The following is a 23623-nucleotide window of genomic DNA, read 5'->3' on the forward strand; positions in this document are numbered from 1 at the left end:
ATAAAATATTTGTCCTTCCTGCAGAAAAAAAAAATAGAGCAGTTTATCCATTTGTCTCCAGTTCTTTATCAAAGGATAGCTTCACTTTCAACCCACATGTCAAATTTCCCCCGAATCTCAGCCTCTGCAGCAAAAAGATTTATGTAACATTTTCTTCCAGTGTAAAGTAATAACTGCCTGCCCTGTCATAGGATCCACGCAGTGTTATTCATCCCTGGCCTTGTCCACCTGCCCATGTCTGGGTTTGTGGGAGTTTGCGTCTACTATATGACCACCTGCATCTCCATGCAATCACAGAGTCCGCTTTTAATATGGAGACCAGGGGGAAACACCAGTAGAGGTATGTCTGGTCAGCAGAGGTACCCAAAACACAGTCCTTCAGTATTTCGTATACCCCGGGTAAAAAGAAACAGGAAAGAAAGAAAAAGATTCTAGCACTTTATCCTCTCTGTAGGGTTTTCAATAAGCAGTTCATAATGTGACGCTCAGCCTATCTCCAGATTCCTTCCTTATTATATCTGCAAAACTGCATATGGTTTGTGTCCCTTAGGCTGAGCATTAACCAACAAATGACAGTACAAGAGGACATTTACCTGGGGAGAGATAGTTCATCAATACACCATCCAGTCGCTTGTTGCCAATCCTCCGGAGGAACTCTCACTTCTACTTCAGGTGCTTCTGGTTCATATGTGTGGCTCCAGGAGCGTCCTGGTCCACTCATTAAACAATGAAACAAAATAAAGGGATGGCTAGTCTGTGCTCAAGGTGCCACATCCAATAATAAAAAGCAGAAAGAGGGGGTTCCCCTAAGTGAACTTTTCAGGCAACCAAAAATATTCTAAAAATATATATGTACAAGAGTAATATAATAACAACAATTTTATTTAAACATGATTAAAATAAAATGAAACATTGATACGCCGGTTCGTTACAGTACAATTCATTATTGTCACCATAGATGAGAGATTTTTTAAAAGACCTCCTTACATCCAACGCGTTTCGGGGTACGGTGTAGTCCTTCTTCAGGGGTGTAACGGAAGGAGGAATTCATCTAAAGCATAATTCAAATATTGAATCAGTATTTTAAAATAAAAAGATATTGCCATCATAGCATATAGAGTTAAATGTTTGATTGTTATAGTGATCCACTTACATAAAGTTGAATGAAAAAAACGATTTTCAACATTTCATTATAATAACATTAAAAATGCAGATCATTAGCACAGAAATAGGAATTGCTGGTGGGGAGTGCTCCTTCAAGGCAAAGACACATTGAATATGTCTGGAACAGACATATATTTCAACAACTTGATATTGGTAAAACATCCAAAAAACGGTGAGTCTTCTGCAATTCTGGACAACAGCTGGCCAGGAGGATATACTGAGGCCGTAAGTGGATATCCCTAAAACGTATATAAGGAGGAGTGTAACTAAGATGTGGCTAAAGTAGGAGTAGAGGTATATCATATTTAAAAAGTATGCTGTATCACCATGCACATGGAAATTAACCAAATAAACCTGGTAGTATGGAGGATCTTGCTGAGAAAGTTGACCAAAGTAATGAATCAAGGTCAGCCACTACAAAAAATATAAGTAATAAATAATTGAATGAATGGGTCATATTGAGGTATAATTTAATTAGAGCCCCAAATAAGCATGTAATGGGCACTTTCTTAGAGATATAAATCAAATAGGCAAAATCCAGCAAGGAGGAGACAAAAGCAGTCTTAAAAAGACTTCTTGTTTTTGCCCATGCATTTATATGTGATGGCAGCAGTAGAAGGTATAATAATGGTAGGATTTTTTACCTGGCTTGTGAGGAGGATAGAAACAGCCAGCCGCACATCCCGAACACCAGCAGATAAGTGCTGGATGTGGAGGTGCGCCGGTGTCTTGCCGAATAAGTTCCTTCGGCGGATAGGTTCCCCCCCTGTACTGCGCAGGTGCAGCGCCTACGCAGTACGTACTACTGTCGGCCGCCGGAGATAGCCGAAGCTCAAACGCTTCAATCAGCTGTACACGGCGCCTGCGCTCTGGGTCCAGGTTCCTTCTCCACTATCCAAGTGGACCTAGAGGGGGAATCTAAAAGTGCCGAGCGCAGCGAGGCCGTGCCCGAAGCGTGGCGAGTGAAGCGTGGCGAGCGAAGCGAGCCCGCGAGGGGCCCTCTTACAGGCGCCGTGTACAGCTGATTTTCAGCTGTTCCGCTTTGGCTATTTCCGCCGGCTTCTACTGCGCATGCGCAGTAGAGGGGGGAACTAATCCGCCGAGCGGAACTTTCTCGGCAGAACACCGGCTGTATATATAAGAGGTAATTCCCAATCAGCTGTCGCAAGTAATTGTGAACAGCTGATATTGAGGGAAAGATTACTGTGCGCCCCCCCGCGCATGCGCGAACGTCCGTGCGTCGGAGCGGAGTCACGCACACACAGCCCACCGACACAGTGTGCCTCACCGGCGGACTCCGCATGTCTGCCGGAGTGGCAAGATGGAAGCTGTGGGCGGGATGTGAAACGTCCATCAGCCTCCAAAGCGCCGCCTGGATTAGACAACCAGGCGGCTTAGTGTGCCGGGCAATCATAGTGGCCAGCTGCAGCACCAGAAGTAATGCAAAGAAAGCCTCCTGCAAAAGAATTAAACAAAATATAAGGATGGTGAACATAAATGTGTGTAACTTGACATTTACATTGTAGGGGGTAATAGGATCAAATATGAGATGAAAAAATATATAAAAAAGAATGAAAGGAGAACACAACTCCACATAGGCAATTCATGCAGATGGTTAAACATATCAACAGGAAAAAGCAAAAAGGTAAACGTTACAGATGATTTGGTATGGTAATATAAGTAGAAATATCAGAAAAACATTGATAAAAATATCAAGCCTATACACTGACAATTTCATTGTCCCAATGACTTATTTATAGGTATATGTATGCATACATTGGTGTCTACGTTATCAACATATAATGTTAACAACAGAAAACAGATGCCACAATTGTTTAAAAGGGGCAATGCAGGAATATTAAACAAGCAAAAAAGGGGGAAAGAGTATGAAAGTAATTGCACCCACACAGAGAAGCTTGTCCTAATTTGATATAGTAAAAAATGGATACACCAAAGAAAGACTTATTTCTCCATCCCTCCGGAGGAAAAGCCCTCAAGGAATGGTTTATAACATATAGCCTCATTAAGGCCTGGGGGCATTGTTGCATTTAGATGGTAAATCCATCTCAGTTCCATCTGGAGTAAAATTTTATTCCAGTCACCTCCCCCTTGGGCTAGGATGTATTCAATCTAAGATCAGGAATTTGATATTAGGAAAAATGCCACCATGAACTAATGTTACACGGCGTCCGAGAGGGAGGTCGGGGTTACATACTTGCATACTGCGGATGTGTCTATAGGCCCTCCTCGAAAATTCCAGTTTCGTCTTCCCGATGTAAAAACAACTACAGCTACATTGTAGCATGTAAACCACTCCATAAGTCCTGCAATTAGCGAAGTCTTTTGGGTAAAAAACTTTTCCATTCGGGGGGATGGGATTTTTTTGCGTGAGCATATATCTACAGTAGTTACATGTACCGCACATGAATGTGCCTTTATAGCCTTTAAGTGGCTCTTCTGAACATGAATAGAGGTTTTTCTTGGACAAAATGTCCCAGAGAAGGATCTAGTGTTAACATATGCCAATATTTTTAAATATTTTTTTTAATTTGATGTTGCTGTTGGTTGAATCTGGTAATGATCCTTAGCTTATTGGTGTTTCCTTTTTCTAGATTTAGTCAAGACTTTTTTTGTAGGATCTTTTTAGAGAGGTGTGTGAAGGTGTGCTCATTAAACAATCCCCACACTTCTCAAGCAGCTACCGCCGTAGTTCTGTCTCTCCCCCAGCCTTGTACCTTGCCGAGGGTTTCCGGGGAAAGTGGAGGGGGAGGGGTGGAATCAGGCTCGAGCCGGTCCAGGCGGGCCCATGGTGCACTCCTCCGTTCGGTTCTCATACACCGCTCCTCCCACCAGCCCGCTCCTGATCAGTGGGTTTCAGGGGCTTTCATCTGCCGGGGCTTGGCGGTATCTCATCCCACTCTGCTCCTGCTGGTTCACTTGAGCCTCCTCCATACACTCTCACAGGCGCCGCCGTCAGGCCCCTCCCCTATCTCGTGTGGATCACGTCAGCATCACAGCGGTGAAAGTGTTCAGTATTAAGGAAGTTAAAGTAGTTGTAAAGGCTCAAGGTTTCTGTATTAAGATTATAAAAGACCAAAGCGCTAATGGAAATATATGGGTGATGTCGTGATTGGTATTATGTGCTGCAAATTATTAGTATTCATCTAAGTGAAATATATAAAAGTAGTAGCTTCTGGATATGTATATGTATGGAAAAACGTGTAACCACAAGTTTGGTCACTAGATGGAGTCAGCAAGTAACTCATATAAACCTATATAGAAGTAATAGGTTTGCATACCCATGTAAGTAATTGTATATAGATTTGACCAATAGAGGGAGTTAATAGTTAACATTGTATCCTACGAGAAATGAATTAGTATTGGTTTTAAGTGATTATTAATGTAAATAAGTGGATCTCATTGCTTATATTGTTCAATGATTATTTTATGAATTTGATGAGCCATTTTTAACAATAAAGTGGAAGCACAGAATCAGTATGATGATCAACCACCGTAGTCGCTATGGCAACCGGCACGCTATAAGTATGGAGCCCGACACATGGCTACCCTTGATAAAGCCACGTGACATGTGACGCAACGCGTCGGGAGGAGCCAAGTGACATCATCTGTAGTGCTTTGTAGTGCTGTGAATCATACTGGCAGATCAGAGCGAGGAAGAGATTGCGGTGGGCGGCTGACTGCTCTATGCGCTCTAATGTGGTACCTATACAGTGAGTGCACCTTGTTTTTGTTGCCATGATGCTCTAATTGATAAGTTCATTGCGCAATGAAAGTTTTCCTTATCTGTTTGCATGAACGAAATTGAATTATTGGAGCCAAAATACCAGTGGAACACCAAAAACTCAGTGAGTCATTTTAGGTGCAATTGGAATGAAGGCTGAACTCTGTCCATTAAGGGAGAAAAAACAATCTTCCATTGAACACCAGCTGTTTTTATTTTTATTTTAAAAGATAATATATGAACTTGATATTTATACTCATTGGGGATTACTATATGAATGTTTTATGAGATACCATCTACCGCATATTGGTTCAGTAGGAATATAAGCTAATTTAATTAATTACCACTATCTGTGTATACATGCAATTTCCAATTATTTATTATTAATTACAGATGTATTATCACTGAATTTTATTAGTGTATTTAGCGCACTATCTCACTTTACACATTCAAGGTTTCTGGGTTTAGCAGCCCCCCTAGCTCCCCCTCCAAAACTTGAGCCCTATCTCAATCCAGCGATGTGCACAAGAGGCTCGATCTGTCCCTCCTCATTGGCTGAGACAGCAGTGGTAGCTATAGACTCCCACTACTGTAAATCACAGCCAGGGAGCCAATAAGGAGAGAAAAGGGGCGGGGCTGAGACATGCTTCGTGTGTGAATGGGCACACAGAGCAGCGGCTCGGGAGTGCGTCTGTGAGGGAGGAGCCAGAAGAGCCAGTGGGGGACACAAGCAGAGGAGGCTCGGGGCTGCTCTGTGCAAAACAATGGCACAGAGCAGGTAAGTATACCATGTTTGTTATTTAAAAAACAAGAAAACCCCCAAGCCTTTAATATAATTTAAAGGAAACCTGTGCAGCCTAAATTAGAGAGGATACCATAGCTAGGTATCTTCTGAAAATTATATTTGCTTGGAAGGAAGGAAAACTCCTGACCTGTTCACTTGTACTTGTTCTGGGTCTGTGAAGACTTTGGATAACAGTCATACCAGTTATGCAATTGGCATTTTGAAAAGGAAAGCTTAGCAATGACAGCCTACATATTAAGAAGCGTCTGCACCGCAAAACATGTTGAGAAGAGCTGGCTATATATTTGTTTTTACCTTGCGTTAATCAGTTTATGGTGCTGGAAAGTATTGTTTTGGAAACTATAGTCTAGCTGTGAGCGAGTCATTTGTGATTTTCTGTAACAATGTTTTTTTCACTATTTTTAATAACGAACTCTGTAATAAATATTAGTTTGTTTTTAAAAAAAATCTGAATAAAGTTTATTAACAACTTTTAACAGTACAATAAACATTGCACATTCCAAAGTATTACATTTATACAATACCTTCACAGAATACAAAGTCGAATAATGTTCTTGTACATAGGCAAAGCAGGTTTATAAAACAGATTGAACCTGAGATATCATTAGTCATTATATCTCACAGTGTATGCATCCCTAGATATGGATTAGGAAGACATTCTCATCATATCTCTTCCCCAGTACTTTAAATTAAACTCACTCCAAGGGTGAGGATACATTGAGCAGTTGAGTTTCCATGTTAAGTCAAAAACCTATCAAGAATTAGGTCTAATGGAGCCAAGCCAGGGGTAGCTAGCCAGCATCCCAAGATCCTATTGAACCTGGTCGGGCTGCCTCAATGCTGATATATCAAGCACTCATATCTCAAAGTTAATCCCATATTGGCTAACCACATCTCTAAAGTTGGAGAGGTTTGAGAGATCCAATGTTGCAAGATCAGCTTTCTAGCTTGGAACAGTGCTCTGGATGGGTTACATTTAAAGAACAGCTGTGGCCCGATTCCAGGGCCTCTGACCACTGCTCCCTGTCTATATCACCCACATCCTCCACCCATTTTTCCATAGTTGTGTTGGGAAAATTCTCCAGGTACTCTGGCAGCAGCATCGCATAGCACCTGGAGATGAACCCTTTAGTGGGTGTGGATTGCTGCATCATATTTAAAAGAGGAGTGGGAAGATGCTTGCGCTTTAATGGAGTGCTGCAATTGATGGTAACCATATCTGGCTTGCATCTGGGCGAATGGGAGCAACCTGCCGTTGCTTAAAATGTGACAGAGGTGAGTAACACCATATGCCTGCCACCGAGCTGCACACTGCAGCTTTGCCAGTTCCCGGTAAGTATTGTTATTCCAGATGGGGCTGTGACTAGTAAATCCTGATACTCTTTATAGTTTTGCTTTCAATCAAATCTTATGTAGTAACCTATAGGTGGGGTACCTTTTGTTGGACTTTAAGAAGGGCTGGGCCTCAAGGGCTTCTGGGAGAGTCTGAACCTCTATACAGTGTAAAGCCACAGCTAATGTGGAATCATTGTGTGTTTACCCCTCGTCCAATACACCATTCATGCTGTTCAGCAGCTGCTGCAGCTGGGCTACCAGGTAGTACAGCCAGGGGTTCGGGAAAGCTAGGCCCCCATTATCCTTGGACCTCTGGAGTCGCTCCAGCCTGACTCTAGCAGGGCCGCAATTTCCATAGTAGCGAGCTAAATATGGAATTTACCACTCAAAATATTTTAAGGGGTATAACCACAGATGTATTGTGGAGAAAATAGAGCAGCTGGGGCATTAAGATCATTTTTGCTAAATTAGCTTTACCTGCCACAATTTCACCTTATACCTGGGAAAAAAAGAGGATAACTGGGGGTCAAGAGCTCCATTCAGCGGCAACAGGGCTGACTTGGTCCAGTTAATAGTCAAGCCTGAATAAATGCCAAATTCAGTGATTGTGTCCATTTTCGCCTGCAAAGAGGGGCCTGTGTTTCCCATCAAAAGCAGCATGTCGTTTGCATACAACATGATCTTTGCATGGAGTGCACCATATTTAAAACCCTCAACCAGAGAGCTGGTCCTAATTTTAGCCACCAGGGGTTCTATTGCAAGGGCAAATGGGGTGGGGGGGGGGAGAGGGCACCCCTGCCTAGTATCCCTACCCAGTGAAAATACCTGTGAGGTCCTGTCTCCCTCCCGGATAGCAGCCTGGGGATTATGATACCATAAACGGACCCATGCAATTAATTTCTATCCAAAGCCAAATCTTCCCAGCATTGCCCACAAATAGCACCACTTCACGCTATCAAACGCTTTGTTCACATCCAGCGACAAAAGCTCTCTCACCCCTCCGTTATCAGCTGGTGTTTGCATATTTATATAAAGTCATCTGAGGTTGACAGCAGTGGATTTATTAGGCATGAAGCCAGCTTGGTCTGCATGAACAATATCAGCAATTACTTTGTTAAGCTCCCGAGCCAGTACTTTAGCCAAAAATGTTATGTCAGCTTGTAACAAGGAAATAGATATATAGGAATTAGGCTCTATAGCTGGCTTATCAGGCTTCAAAAGCAAAATAATACTAGCCCTGTTCATGGAAGGCGGTAACCATCCATGCTCATGGGCCTCGTTAAATACTTTCAACAGCTAAGGTAAAAGGTTATCAGTTTTTTGTTGGATTACCTCCATTGGCAGCCCATAATCTCCAGGTGCTTTGGAGTTGGGAAAAGAGCTGATCGCCTCCCGGATGTCCTCTAACATAAGAGGAGCATCCAGACTTGCTCTATGAGCGTCTGATATCATCCTTTGCATAGCAGGTGAAATTTCTTACCAGAATAGCAGTGGGAGAGCCAGAAATGTGGAAATGGAAAAGGAGAGCCACCGAAATGCACTGCTGTATTATTAGTCTATAAGTGCCAATGTTAGATTGAACTTGAGTTCAGACATTTTAGCAGGTACAACCATATCCACAGACACATAATTGCAAGTTTAAAAAATGGTCAGGGTAAAAACAATCATATTTGATGAGTGGCACTGACAGACCTAAGCACTGGGTAAATAAAAACTAGGGTATATCTTTAAAGTTGTTTTAAATCCAAAAGGTTTTTTACCTTAATTCATTACTTGCATTATGGTAAAAAACCTTCCACTAGTTGTCCCCCTCCCTTAATACTTACCTGAGTTCTATATTAATCCAGCATTGTGCTCAACTATAATAGAGCTAGTTCTCTTTTTCCCTTCTCAAAAGCTCAGAGACAGCAGCAGCAGAAGACCAGAGCTGATGGCTGGAAATAACAGTATAATTTATTCATGTTGAATATTTTACATTTATCTGTTTATAAAAAGTAAAATATTTTTAAATATATTTTTCAGTTATGAACCTAAGAAAATATATAAAAAATATATTATACATTCCCTTTAAAGCAGTAGTAAACTCTCTCAAAGATACAAGATTTAAACAACATTCAAATGTAAATATCAATTAACAATAAAATGGGCACCAAGAGTGTGCCCAAAAATCATTCTTACTGTCATTTTTAATTTATATTAGAAACGTTCATCCTCAATCCTAGCCGGCGCCATAGTAACTGTGGTCTTCTGCGTCTGGTTTCTAATTGACTTCAGCCCGCAGTAGCCTTTCCTCTCCATAATCCCGCGCATGCGCAGTAATAGCCGTATCCAAGCCTCTTTACAATACTGAAAAACTATAAGCAAGTATCGCAGGATGTCGGGGCTGATGTCGACACTAGGAAATGACGCAGCCCCGACATAGACCCTGTATTTTTCCAGCAGGGTCTCTGCTTGCAAGAAGAATAGGACATATGGCGCATGTGCGCGTGCCGTCATTAGCGAGAAATATACAGAATATTTAAATAGAACTTGTCTTGCATACACACGGTCACACAAATCTTGTCGGAACTTCCGAACGTCAAGAACACGGTGACATACAACACGTACAACGGCACTATGAAAGGGAAGTTTAATAGCCAGTGCGCCACCCTTTGGGCTCCTTCTGCTAATCTCCTGTTTATCTTGTGTTAGTAGAAGTTTGGTGAGAGACAATTCGCGATTTTCAGCCTCGTGCTTTTCCGATCGTTACTGCTCTTCAGTTGTGGGTTTGTATCTGGTTTTTAGTGCTTGCCCCCCCAAAGCGCACACGAGGTCCGTATAAAATATATGGAGTATTTTGCGAGTAGGGGGGCCATTGATATGACAGAAAATGTTTAACAAATATTTAAAAAAATTTTTTTTTTGTTAAACTGAAATAACATTTCCTTTGATTTACTGCTTGTGTTTCTTTTAGCTGTCTCCTAGGTTCTCCAATGGGCTTTTTTTTGGCCATTTTCTTCAAACTTAATTTATTTGATACATGAGGTGACAATCTCTTCTTCAGCGAACTATTATTATGTTGTGGGTCTGCTACACACACCTTGTTTTTGTTGTTAATGTATGTAATGCATTACTGTTAAAAATATACATAATTTTCAGCACCATGAATGAATTTTAGTGAGTCACGAAAATGGCATGATTGTGGCAAATTATAAAGCAGTGTGGGAGTTATTTACTAAAGGAAAATCCACTTTGCACTGTGCACTTGAAACTGCACTTGAAACTGTACTGAAAGTGCACTTGTAGTCCAAAGTGGATTTGCTTTTAGTAAATAACCCCCATTTCAGTGTAAACACAAACTTAGTCCAAAAAATTATATTGAGCATTGAAGGAAGAAGCCACACATTGTTGAGTAGAAAACTTTTTACTCTGTGCACATTCACATGTGCGTTAGAAAATGGTTTTTGATCAAACCAACATATTTTAGTAATAACATTTTTGTTTTTGACAGTACAAATAGCCTTTTTTGTGTTAAAACAGGCATGTTTAAAACCATAAAACAATACACAACTCAGGAACTTAAAAAGTTCAACTTTGACAAAGTGAAGGTGATATCAGACATTAGTATGTCCAAACTGTGTTGATATTGCCTTCATCAGATGGGGTGATGTCACCCCTGTGAAAGCCAAATTTTGAACATGCACACAAATTGAGAGTCAAAATTGGGATTTTCCTCCTGATCCCATGCCTAATGTCAACATATGCTAGCTCCCATCATGGGGGATCAATGGACGTGTTTCGGGGGTGCAACCCCTTCCTCTCATCTACTTCAGTTGCGAGGAAGGGGTTGCACCCCCAAAACGCGTACCTTGATATTCCGTGATGGCAGATAGCACCTGTTGACACACTGTGTGCATCTTCAAAATTTGGCTTTCTAAAAAATATTTAAAATGTGTGAAAATAATAAAAATACAAACTAGAAGACTTTTGGGGTGTTTTAGATTCTGCCTAAAACATCAATGATGTTTTTGAGTCTTTTTTCCACATCATTGATGTCTTCCTTGATCTTCTGTAAATCACGATTGCACACCATGATCTCCCCAATGAGGACGTGTGCACTTGCACTTGTGAAATCAGATTCTTCTTCCACAACATCCACATCAACTAAAATAAAAAAAAAAACATACCATGTATTATAAATATGCAGGCATACATCTATTACCTGAAGCTGAGGTCTCAGACACTCACCTGTTGTGGTCACTATTTCACCCACTCCATAAACCTCTCCTTCCTCCACATCTTGAGGTTGTGGTGTGGGGATTTGCTTTTCTTTAGGAGGTGGGGGTCCCTGGTGTCCTCAGATGTCCCGAGTCTTTTCTCCCCTATGTGAATAAAATAAAGGTATACTTAGCACACAGATATTTGAGGCCAGAAATAGTAATATGAAACATTGCTTGGAAGTGTCATACAATTGTCTTTTTTGGCAGAGTTCCAAGCTGAAGGCATTATTTTTTTCCCTTTATAAAGCTGGAATACTTACCTTTTTTGTACAATTTTCACACATGGAGACACCTCTAGTATCCACTGGACACCTGTGTGGGACATCCTAAAAAGTTTGTTCTGGTGTCCCACACTAGTGCTCCTGTGTCCAGATGTGTAAACAGCTGTTGAGTGTCCTCTCCTTACACTGAATCAAGTTTGCATTTCATTCTAGTAAAAACCCATCTAGACAACAATATCATAAACTTCTTTTAACATAAATAGGCCTGAACAAATGTAGTTAACCTGGATCTGCCAAAAACATTGTATTAGTGGGCGAACAACGATGTTTACTATGAACGATTCCTGTGCCTACAAACCTGAAACTTGCCATTTTAAACTGTACAACAGTAAAGAAAAGCATATGGAGCAGCATGCAAGTAATAATAATAATAGGAACACACGACAACTACTTATTTTTTTTTAAGCACTCTCTTGATCTTTCTGTACTGATCCTGCTCCCTCAATTTCAGGTCTGACCAGTGTTTCCTCAATTGATCCTTGGATCGTCGTACCCCAAAATTCCTGTGCAGACTTCTCACAACTTTAGCCATGATCTTACTAATAGAAAAAGGTTACCATCCAGCTAGATCATGTATGTTGCCAACATCCCTAGATTGATAGGTGGCTTTCGTGGAAGACATTACAAGCATCTTTATCCAATGCACATCAGTACAGCTGTGTTTCAGCTTTTTATTGTGTTCACTGTGTTATGTTTATTTACTATGCTAATGTTTTGTATACATATATAAATTTTTCTATGGAATAAAATAGTTTTTACATTACGCTGTTGCCGTTAAAGTCCCACAACCTTATTTGGGGGTATTTTTTTTCACCTTAGCCATGATCTTGGCCTTTCTGACATTTGGGTTTGAGTAAGGTCCATGCTTCCCATCATCGTCGGCCCTCTTCAAGATGTCCACCATCTCCACCATCTCTTTAAAGGACATATTTGAGGCCTTAAATCTCCTCCGGGATCAGGACGTTTGGGGCTCCGGCCTTTCGTCGCTGCTGCTGCTGTCTGCATGCACTTGCTCCTTCTCCGCCATGTGCTCTCCCACTGGGCCGAAAGACAAGGGGCGGGGAATAGACTAGAAAGAACGTCAGGGAGTTTCACGCATGCGCAGTGTGGATAAAGCGTAACACACGTGCGTCGTACGTACGATCTGTGAGTGGAGGAAGGAGTAGCGGAAGCGCCGATCATTCTAACGAAGGTACAAGTTTAACTTGGTGCATCAGTGGCCTATACTGCCTCTAGATTGAAAAGTGGGGGTATGGCTGGGAAATCCTCAACAGATATGGCACCTCATCCCAGTAGGTAAAAAATGGTAGAAAGAGGTAGAGAGGGACTATAGTGGTGCCAATAGAAGGAAAGCAACAAAGAGTACTACAAATAGACAATAAAATTTTATTGTGTTTACATATATAGAAAAAAGAAAAAAGACAAGCACATAAAATTTACACACATGCAAAAATATAAGTGATACAATATTGTATCACTTATATTTTTGCATGTGTGTAAATTTTATGTGCTTGTCTTTTTTTCTATATATGTAAACACAATAAAATGTAATTGTCTTTTTTAGTACTCTTTGTTGCTTTCCTTCTATTGGCTATAGTCCCTCTCTACCTCTTTCTACCATTTTTTGCCTCTAGAATGAGGCCTATATTGAGGCCTATATTGGGACAAGATTAGGAGAGTTTAGCCTTTGTCTTGTGTTGTGTCTTGCAGAGAAAATGGATGGATTCAGTGACCACAACTTCCTCCCCCTGTTCATAAACAAGTACAGGGAGCTGCTATGTCTGTGGCAGGTGAAACATCCGCATTATAATCATAAACAAAAGAGGCAAGCAGCGCTGGAGAAACTGCTGGAGTTGGTGAAGCCGCAGATCCCCACGGCTACCATCCCCTATTTGAAGGCAAAAATTGGTGGGCTGAGGAGCACTAGGGAGCGCAAAAGGTGCAGGATTCCATGAGATCAGGAGCAGCAGCAGATGACATTTACGTCCCCAGGCTGTGGTACTATGACAGACTGCGTTGTGTTTTCTGTCAGACCAGACTGAAGTCAGGCAATCACTCTCAACCCTTCCTTCCACTCTTCCTTCCACACTTCGTTCCACCCCAGCTGAGGCTTCCGACATCCAACCTGGGCCTTCCAGCCAGGAAGAAATGGAGGAGCCCAGCTTGAGCCAGGTATAGCTTTGTTCTACATATTTCTTGTCATAAAATTAATGATGTTAACTAGATGTTATTATTGATCACTATTTGCTGATTTAATAAAGTGTTTTACATATCAATAGACAGTAGTGGCCAAAAATGTTTGGGACAAGAATGAAAAATGCTGGGGTCAGAATGATAGTATTTTCTATTTGTTAACATTCAATTTGCAACAGTCATTAGCTGAAAATTGTGTGTGATTGATGAATAAAAAAATAAAACTATGTCCCTTTTTCATACACAGCAAAGCCTCTGCCAGGAGGAGGGTGTGGAATGTGGCAGCCAGGAGGAGGCTGTGGAATGTGGCAGCCAGGAGGTGGTGGGGCAAAGTGGCAGCCAGGAGATGGCAGGGGTAAGTGGCAGCCAGGAGGTGGCCTGGCCCAGTAGCCTGACAGAATCCCAGGTCCCTCCCCTCCGTCTTCCAACCAAAAGGCCCAGGAAGGGGTGTAACGTGGAGGAGGCAGTGCTTGGGCTGATTTGGGAGGATAATGCTGCCCTCAGAACCACCCCCACTCTTCAAGAGGCCTTTGCCTCCATGGCTGCATGCAAAATGCAGGAAATAGAGGAGGGCCAACGCCTCATCTGTGAGGAAATTATGTATCTGTCCCTAAATAAGGGGTTGAGGGGCAAACTCACAAACAAAACATACCTGTGTGAGTTCGACCATTCTCCTCTTCCTCCTCCTCCTGCCACAACTCCAAAACCACAGCCTGGAGGCAAGCCTGGAAGGAAGAGTTGAAGGAAGACAAGAGTGTGATGGTCTGGGTTCAGTCTGGTCTGACAATAGACGCAGGCTGTGGTATAACCACAGCCTGGGGACATATATGTCATCTGCTGCTGTTCCTGATCTCTTATAGTCTGGGACCGGATTGTGCTCACTATTATATGGACTCCTCATGCCACCAATTTTGGCTTCGCCAATTTCATAATTTTCTCCAGCGTTGCCTTCCTCTTTATTTTATTATGACCCATAATAAACAGCTTTTTTGGATTCACAAATACTTGCCTATGTGTTTTACTTCAAAAAGGACAGTTTGTTTGTGAGTAGGCAGGTACATTTCAAAAAATACAATGTCAAATTAACAAGGGACACCAACCAACCTCCTTGAGGTTAAAAAATACAAGATAATAATGGTGTTGTGGTAACTTGACACACAAAATGAAAAAAAAAATTATGGAGATCACTTAAAAAAGTAAATAAAACAGGAGATCTTGATTTAAAAAGGAAAAAAAAAATCACTATAAAAATAAATACAAAACATTATTATGGAGATCTGACGAAAAAAATAACTAATATCATTCAGGAGATCACGAGAAATAATAAAGAAATACTTTTTTCAGAACTCTGTGTGAATATCAGCAGCAAAACAACATTATTCTAGCATTATAAAGAAGAAGAGAATTAAAAGATTTTAAAATTTGCAGCGTGACGAATGTGCTATCTCCATTACGAACGCTAGTTTTACCAGACCCAGCGCTTTCATCTTGTAATTGATTCAGATCATGCATGGAACTTTGTGCATCAGAATTGTGTACACACAATCGGAATTTACGAGAACGGATTTTGTTGTCAGAAAATTTGAGATTCAGATTTCAAATTTTGTTTGTCGGAATTTACAAGAACGGATTTTGTTGTCGGAAAATTTGAGATTCAGATCTCAAATTTTGTTTGTCGGAAATTCCGACGGAAAATGTCCGATGGAGCCTACACACGGTCGGAATTTCCGACAATAAGCTCCCATCGAACATTTGTTGTCAGAAAATCCAATCGTGTGTACGCGGCATTAGTCTGTAGGGTTCAATTTTGAGTTGGCCCACCCTTTGCAGCTTCAACTCTTCTGGGAAGGCTGTCCACAAGGTTTAGGAGTGTGTCTATGGGAATGTTTGACCATTCTTCCAGAAGCGCATCTGTGAGGTCAGGGACTGATGTGGACAAGAAGGCCTGGCTCGCAGTCTCCACTCTAATTCACCCCAAAAGGTGTTCTATCAGGTTGAGGTCAGGACTCAAGTTGTGCAGGCCAGTCAAGTTCCTACACCCCAAACTCACTCATCCATGTCTTTATGAATCTGTGTTTTAGGGAATCAGCTGAAATTCAACTATAGATTAATATAAAGTTGATCTGAGAGTATCCCACAGATTTAGTACTGTACAGGAGCCCAGAGCATGTAGTAAGCAATCGTGTAGTAAGCAATCGTTATGTTACAAATACACTTTTAATGCATATCCCTTTATATAGTGTTTGCAGAGGGTACTGGACTTTCTGAGAAGAAAGTCCAGCACTAGCTGCTCACCTTTTATCTCTTGGTGAGAATCTATATAGCACATATAAGCTACAGACAAGAGGGGGTAGGTCTTCCTCTAACTTTTTCAACTGTATGTGTGTTGTATACAGAGCTGAACTGCGGGAGATCAAATTAAAAACTGTAAAGTAGCTAAATGATTCAGCACTGTAAAGAACTACATTGAGTGCACCAAATGCTTGCGGTGGGTAAAGTTATGAAAACAATTAAAATGTAGTTTTGTACTACAAAAAAGCAATTATACACATACTTTATAAGAACCACCATTCGAAAATAACATAACATGACATTACTTCTTATGTGGTTGTTATCTTATCTTAGCTGAAATATAACTCTGCCATAATATAAAAATATATTATACATTCCCTTAAGATAAGTAAATTTACTCAAAATAAATATACACTATATTTACAAAAGTATTGGGACACCTGCCTTCACACGCACATGAACTTTAATGGCATCCCAGTCTTAGTCCGTAGGGTTCAATATTGAGTTGGTCTACCATTTGCAGCTACACAGAGTCCTGACCTTTGCACCTGCACAGAGTCCTGACCTCAACCCGATAAAACACTTTGAGATGAATAAGAGCGGAGACTGTAAGCCAGGGTCTCTCATCCAACATCAGTCCCTGACCTCACAAATGCGCTTCTGGAAGAAAAGTCAAACATTCCCATAGACACATTCCTAAACCTTGTGGACAGTATTACCAGAAGAGCTGAACATACTTGTATGTGTATGTAGAACCTCATGATCTTCATTATTGCTCTCAATCTTCTTTGTAGGGTAACTATGTCCCATTCACAACTTTACAGGGCCGTGCATTGTGGTAACACAAGTTAAACGTACATGACAATGTACTACAATGCTCTGCAGTGCACTGCTTTGCCTTTGTTGTAGCATGGCCTGCTTGAATTTACCTGCTCATCTGCATTGCCATGATCCTGTGAACCTTCCACCCCACCTGACACTCTGGGTTCAGACATCATTGCAATACCTTTAAGTAATGAGACAACACTCATTGCTTTTTTATTCTATTAATGTCTACAGTCAAGGTGTGGTTGTACAAAGAGGTAATGGTTCAACTGACTTTGGGATAGCAGCTCAAACTCAGCTGAATGACCATTTAAGAAATGTCAGTTGAGACAGAAGGCAACAACAGAATATTATATACACCTATCTACAGTAGAATACCACTTGGACATAACCTGAAAGGATAAACAAGTTAAATAGCAATACTGACAGTACTTCTAGAAAGAGAAACCCAGGCCTGCCTGTTTAACCTCTGATCCTAATGAGAGATGCAGCTAAACATGGTTGGTGTAAGGGTCCTTTAAGTAGCAATGACAGAATGTCTGCGTTGCAGATCTGATGGTCTTCACTGGCCGTCAGAGCTCATTAATTATATCCAATAGGGTGTAGTAACAGAGTGGTAGTATATCTTGTGATGACTATAGCAAAAGAGAATTATCTACTGTGTTCAAATGAAAGTGAAGCGAAGTGTTCCCAAGGTAAAGCTGTCTGTGCACAGTGTCTCAATGAAACAAAGGAAAGGTTTGCAAAGATAGGCAATGGCCCTCTGACCAATGACCTGGCCGATTCAACACCTTCCAGGTAGCAACTTCCAAATGGATGTTCTGGCTGCAGATCCGCTTGTGATCATTCCCGGACACGGAGCACAAAGCGTGGATAGCTGCACTGTAGAGATGGCGCTGATCAGATGTCCGATAAAAAGCAGGCAACATTGGATCCCTTCTCGGTCAAGTAGGAATGCTGTGGACCGCGTGGTAGGCCGCGGCCCCACACTCCCTGCATGGAGAGGTCCTTCACACACAAGGGCCAGAAGAAAGAGGGCGTGAGGCGGCTCTCTGGTTTCTTTTATAGTTCTTCCCAGCAATCTCCTTGGTGGCAGCAAAGATTCATGGGATATGTAGTCCGGATGCATAGTCATGCAGGGGAACAGTCGTCTGTTGAAACTACCAATCCCAGAATCCCTTTGGTTGGGCTCACAAATATGATGTCAGTTTGATAATGCTGGGCACTAGAGGAATAATATGGTACACAGATAGGGCAGGGAATAGCTGTTCGTTGCAATTATAGTCCATATTGCTACATCGTATGTCTGTTTTTGGGACATTGTGTAGTGTAATGCCAGCCCATTCGTTTGAATGGGCTGCCTTAATGCAGTGGTCTCCAAACTGTGGCCCTCTGGCCGGATGTAGCCCTTCGTATGCCTTTATCTGACCCTCGAGGCATTATTCCTGCCACTGACACCAACAATAGGGACCATTTTGGCAATATTGTGTATGAGAGCTGTTTTACCTGCCAAATGATTTATATTTCTGCCCATCCAGTGCTGAGTGTAGTTTCACTTTCACTTACATGCCTTTTAGCCTCCCCACCCTGTCACTGGAAAGTTAAAGAAAAAAACGGGACACTGATAGGCTCATCTCTCTCTGTCATTCTACTCTCTCCCCATATCAGCATGCTGCAGCAGAACTGGCTTGTGCTGCTTCTCCCTCCAACAAAAATGAGGAAAGGAGGGCGCACCGACCTTGTGCATTACCAATGGTAAATTTCATTAAAAGCTATAACAGCAATAATCATACTCACATACAGTGTGTAAAGGAGGCTTTTCAGTAGGTGAGACTGCATCTCTGAATGCCTGCAACCTGGACCTGATATTGGAGGGGTCAGATGGCATCACAAACGGCTAACGCGTTTCAAGGGCGTACCCTCTTTCTCAGAGCCAAAGCTCTCTGAGCTCTGCTGTACAGGGACTGCAGAAGGCTGATATCAAGTCAAATTCAGGTACTTACACTGCTTGCATTTAAAGCATGCATTTACTGGTCCATTAATGATTACAAATCAACATTAATTTATGTCTTCTATAGTTCAGTTTCAAATGGAGAAAGATCAGACCTGCGGATCTAATCCAACCACCTTCAGTGCCTCCCACACACTGCAGTGTACTCTATACACTTGCGTGGTCAGCTCACAATGTCTTTCAGAATTCTTACTCTATGACTTTCAAAGAGACCTAACTGCATAATATTACAGTGTGCAGCCTATTTCCTTTCTGGCAGGGAGCGCAATTTAAGCATTGTTCCGTGAAGCAGTCATTTAGCAACACAATGTAGAAAGATTCAGCAAGAATTTCTGGATAGTGAGAAAAGATGAAATGATATATTTATAGTGGCTGTGTCCATTCTGAGCTGATTTCGGCAGCTCATCATGAGGAATTATCCATCCAAGTGCAGCAGTTAGATTTTCTAGTTAGCATATGAACAGAGGCTTGAAGAAAGCAGCATTTAATAGAAGCAGGACATGAAGCATGACACAATAAATTTAGCAGTGGCTTTATGAAGTCACAGCTTCATTTAAACACACTGCTCGGTGCCATTCTATTCACATCTTTGTTACATGGAATAAGCTGCAATTCAACGATAGATTAATATAAAGTTGATCTGGGAGTAGCCCACAGATTAAGTGCTGTACAGGAGCCCAGACCCCACCAGTTTAAAATTGGCAGCAAAGAACTCTGGAGATAATTTGTCAGGATGGTTCATTTAATTGAAACTTTTATCTTAATTTATTTTTATTTTCTCCTTTTACAAAATTATCTTTTATACTGTTATTTCTTTACTTGTGTAGTAAATAAGTGTTATTTTAGGAATACACTTTTAATGCATATCCCTTTATATAGTGCTTGCAGAGGGTAATGGACTTTCTGAGACGAAAGCCCAGCACTAGCTGCTTGCCTTTTACTTCTTAAGGCTAGTACACATGATGAGGTTATCAGACGAATGATCGCCCGTCTTTTTTTGCATGCTAGTCTCCATATTGAAAGCGAATAGGTTACTAAAGTACAAAAATTCTCATACGACAGAAAAAAAAATTGGCAGTGATGTAATGTATTTGTAATGCATTTTTAGCTGTACTAATTACATGAAAATTGTATGATCTGGTATCGTACAAGTAAAATTTTCATGTTAGTCCCTTCGGAAAACTTTGGACGAAAGCTGTGTACTAACGATCAGATTATTGTACAATTGCGTCAAAAGCGGAATTTTTTGTGTGGTTTTCCAATCATATGTATAAGGCTAAAGTGAGAATCTGTGAGACTACCAGGTGTTTCTCTCACTTTGCAGGGATTTCCTCATACTTCCTGTTGGGAAATTGGGGCAGGAAGTGATAGGAAATCTCCCCAATGGGACACAGGGGGAAAAAAAACAAAAGTTTTGTCCCTCCTTGACTCTTCCCTTATGCTTCTCAGCTGCCACCACTCAGGTCCTGTGCCACCATCTTCCTCTGTGACATCATCAGGAGGAAGTTGTTTCTCATACATCCCAACTTTTTGAGATGGGAATGAGGGACACCTATCAGCAAAAATATGCAGGAACAGGACACACCCCCTGGCACTCCCCCTTAAAGGAGAATTGTACAAAAAAAGATTGGTTAAACCCACAAGTGTTTTTTTTTTTACCACTACTATTCCTTTATATTGGCTTTTGAAATTTACAAATGGAGCAATTTAGAAATTGGATGAAAGGTTTTGCACTGGGAAACACTTTTTGATAGACAAAAAGTGCATTTTATATACATCTATATAGATAAGACCAAAGTGAGGGACAAATGAGGAGGAATGAGGGAGAGAGGGACATTGCTCCAAATCAGGGACAGTCCTTCGAAATCAGGGACAGTTGGGAGCTATATGTTTCTTCTGGGTTTAGGCAGTTGCCTCCCAATGACACGCTACTAGGCCTATCCCCTGCCTAGGCCAGAATGAAGGAGGAGGGTAGGCTGGAACAATAATATAAAGGTAAACAAACAGAAAAAAGGGGGCAGGGGATATTTGTAGTAGATGGGGGATGAGTAACTTTTAATTCAAGTTCCGTTTTTAACATAAAAAAAAAATCTGATGCTATTTCACTTAGGCAATGGGAGATCCCTCTGGTATTCAATCTAAAATCTCCGTATTTACAACAATAACAAAATATACAAGACTGTGAAAATGTAAAAGTCATCATAAGTGACTTTAAAATAGTATTAAACCCAAAACCAAAAATGTTATATATTGCATTTTACCAATCATTAGATGTGGTGGTTGCATTCGTTTTCTTTTTTAGGCTTTTTCCCCTCTGTTTTCATCTCGTGATCTGGCCAGTAACATACCTGTTAGATGTACTAACCCAATGGTGACACTAGTTTTGATGACCCTGGTGACTACCAGGTGTTTCCCTCATACTTCCTGTTGGGAAATTGGGGCATGAATTGATGAGAAATCTCCTCAATGGGACACAGGTGGCAAAAAATAAAATAAAACAAAACAAAAAAACCTGAAAGGAGTTTTGACCCTCCTTGACTTTTCCCTTATGCTTCTCAGCTGCCACTACTCATCTTCCTCCATGACATCATCAGGAGAAAGCTGTTTCTTCTGGATTTAGGCTACTCCCCTGCCTAGGCCAGAATGAAGAATTTTTGCTGTTTATATACCTTTTTATTATTGTTCCAGCCTACCCCTGTAGGCTGGAACAATAATAAAAAGGTAAATAAACGGCAAAAAAAAAAAAAAAGGGGGGGGGGCAAGGAATACATGTAGTGGGGGGGGTTTACTTTTGAGTCAAGCTCTGTTTTTAACATTAAAAAAATCTGATGCTATTCCACTTAGGCATTCAGAGATCCCTCTGATGTTTAATATAAAATCTCTGTATTTAGAACAATAACATATTATGCAAGACTGTGAAAATGTAAATGTCATCATAAGTGACTTTAAAGCGGTAATAAATCCAAAATGTAATATATTGCATTTTACCAATCATTAGATGTGGTGGTTGCATCTGTTTTCTTTTTTAGGCTTTTTTTCCCCCTCTGTTTTCATCCGGTGATCTGGCCAGTAACATACCTATTAGGTGTACTAACAGATTTACATACACTAACAAATTGAAGCCAAACTCCAGCTCACACTGCAGTTACAGAAACAGTTACAGCAACCGTTTTTTTCTTTTGCGATAAAGGTTTTACATAAATAAATAAAAACTGGTCATCATAAGCACCCCTGTCAGTGGTATTGGTTGTCTCAACTGATACATTTGCAGGACAGCTTGTTCTGTTGAAAAACAACAGACTTACCAGCTGGATCACCAGATGAAAATAAAGGAAAGAAAGCCTGAAAAAGAAAACAAATGAAGCCATCACATCTAAGAATTGGTAATCTGCAATATAATAAATGCTTGCTTTTGGGTTTAATACCACTTTAAAGTCATGATGACTCCTAAGTCGAAACACGTCGGAAGGATATGCTGAGACCGCTGTCTTCTTTTATACAAGCGCTTGATTTTACTGCTAACACGTGAGTGTATTTCCTTTGCTTTTTATGTATTAAAATTTCCATACGGAGTTACACTATATGCCTTCCTCTTTCTTTTAATGATGGGGCTGACTGCCTATATCTACTGAGTCCATCCATACCTTACACTTGTTTGGAGGTCCATCTGAATATCATATCTGGATAGAGCATCTGATCCCCTTGGTATATTATACCACAAAGCTTGATTGACTCACTTGGTGTACACCTATTTGAGTTCAATCCCTCTGGTAAGCAGCTTCTGGTGTCTTTGGTGGTGGACCTACTATTAACTGTTATTACACCATAAATATTTGAAGTTAAAGACTGTCAGTATATTATATCCACATGTGGTTGAGGATTATCATCACACATGATTGAAGCTTGTCACTGACTTTTTTCTTCTTTTTTGGACATCACACGTCCAAGTTCCTTTGTTTATAGACATCACATGTCATAATAGAGGACTGCTTGGAGTATTTTTGAGCACATCATTTATTATTCACGTTTTTTGTACTCATATTATTTGTTATGGTTTACATGATCACATAAGCGCTGCACATTTCACCCAATTTGTCATTTTTGCAACTTTATCCACTGCTGTGCTGGCTGCTTTAGTTTTTTTTTTTTTTCTTTGAGACAGCACGGTGTATATTTGTTTATTTTTTTACAACACTGCAAAAATAACTAAAATAATATACTGCAGTTGTACTCAAAAGTTTGCATACAGTGGCAGAAATTGTGAAATTTTGGCCTTTATATTGAAAATATGACTGATCATGCCAAAAAACTGTCTTTTATTCAAGGATAGTGATCACATGAAGCCATTTATTATCACATAGTTTTTTGGCTCCTTTTAAAATCATAATGATAACAGAAATCACTCAAATTGCCCTGATCAAAAGTTTACATACCCTGGAATGTTTGGCCTTGGTACAGACACAGAAGGTGGCATACAAAGGTTAAAATGGCTATTAAAGGTTAATTTTCCACATTTGTGGCCTTTTAAATCGCAATTAGTGTCTTAGTATAAATAGGCAATGAGTTTGTTAGCTCTCACATGGATGCACTAAGCAGGCTAGATACTAAGCCATGGGAAGTAGAAAAGAACAGTCAAAAGACCTGCGTAACAAGGTAATGAAACTTTACAATGATGGAAAAGGATATAAAAAGATATCCAGAGCCTTGAATATGCCA

Source organism: Aquarana catesbeiana, linkage group LG09 (genome assembly GCF_042186555.1).
Source record: "Aquarana catesbeiana isolate 2022-GZ linkage group LG09, ASM4218655v1, whole genome shotgun sequence".
NCBI classification, from domain to species: Eukaryota; Metazoa; Chordata; class Amphibia; order Anura; family Ranidae; genus Aquarana; species Aquarana catesbeiana.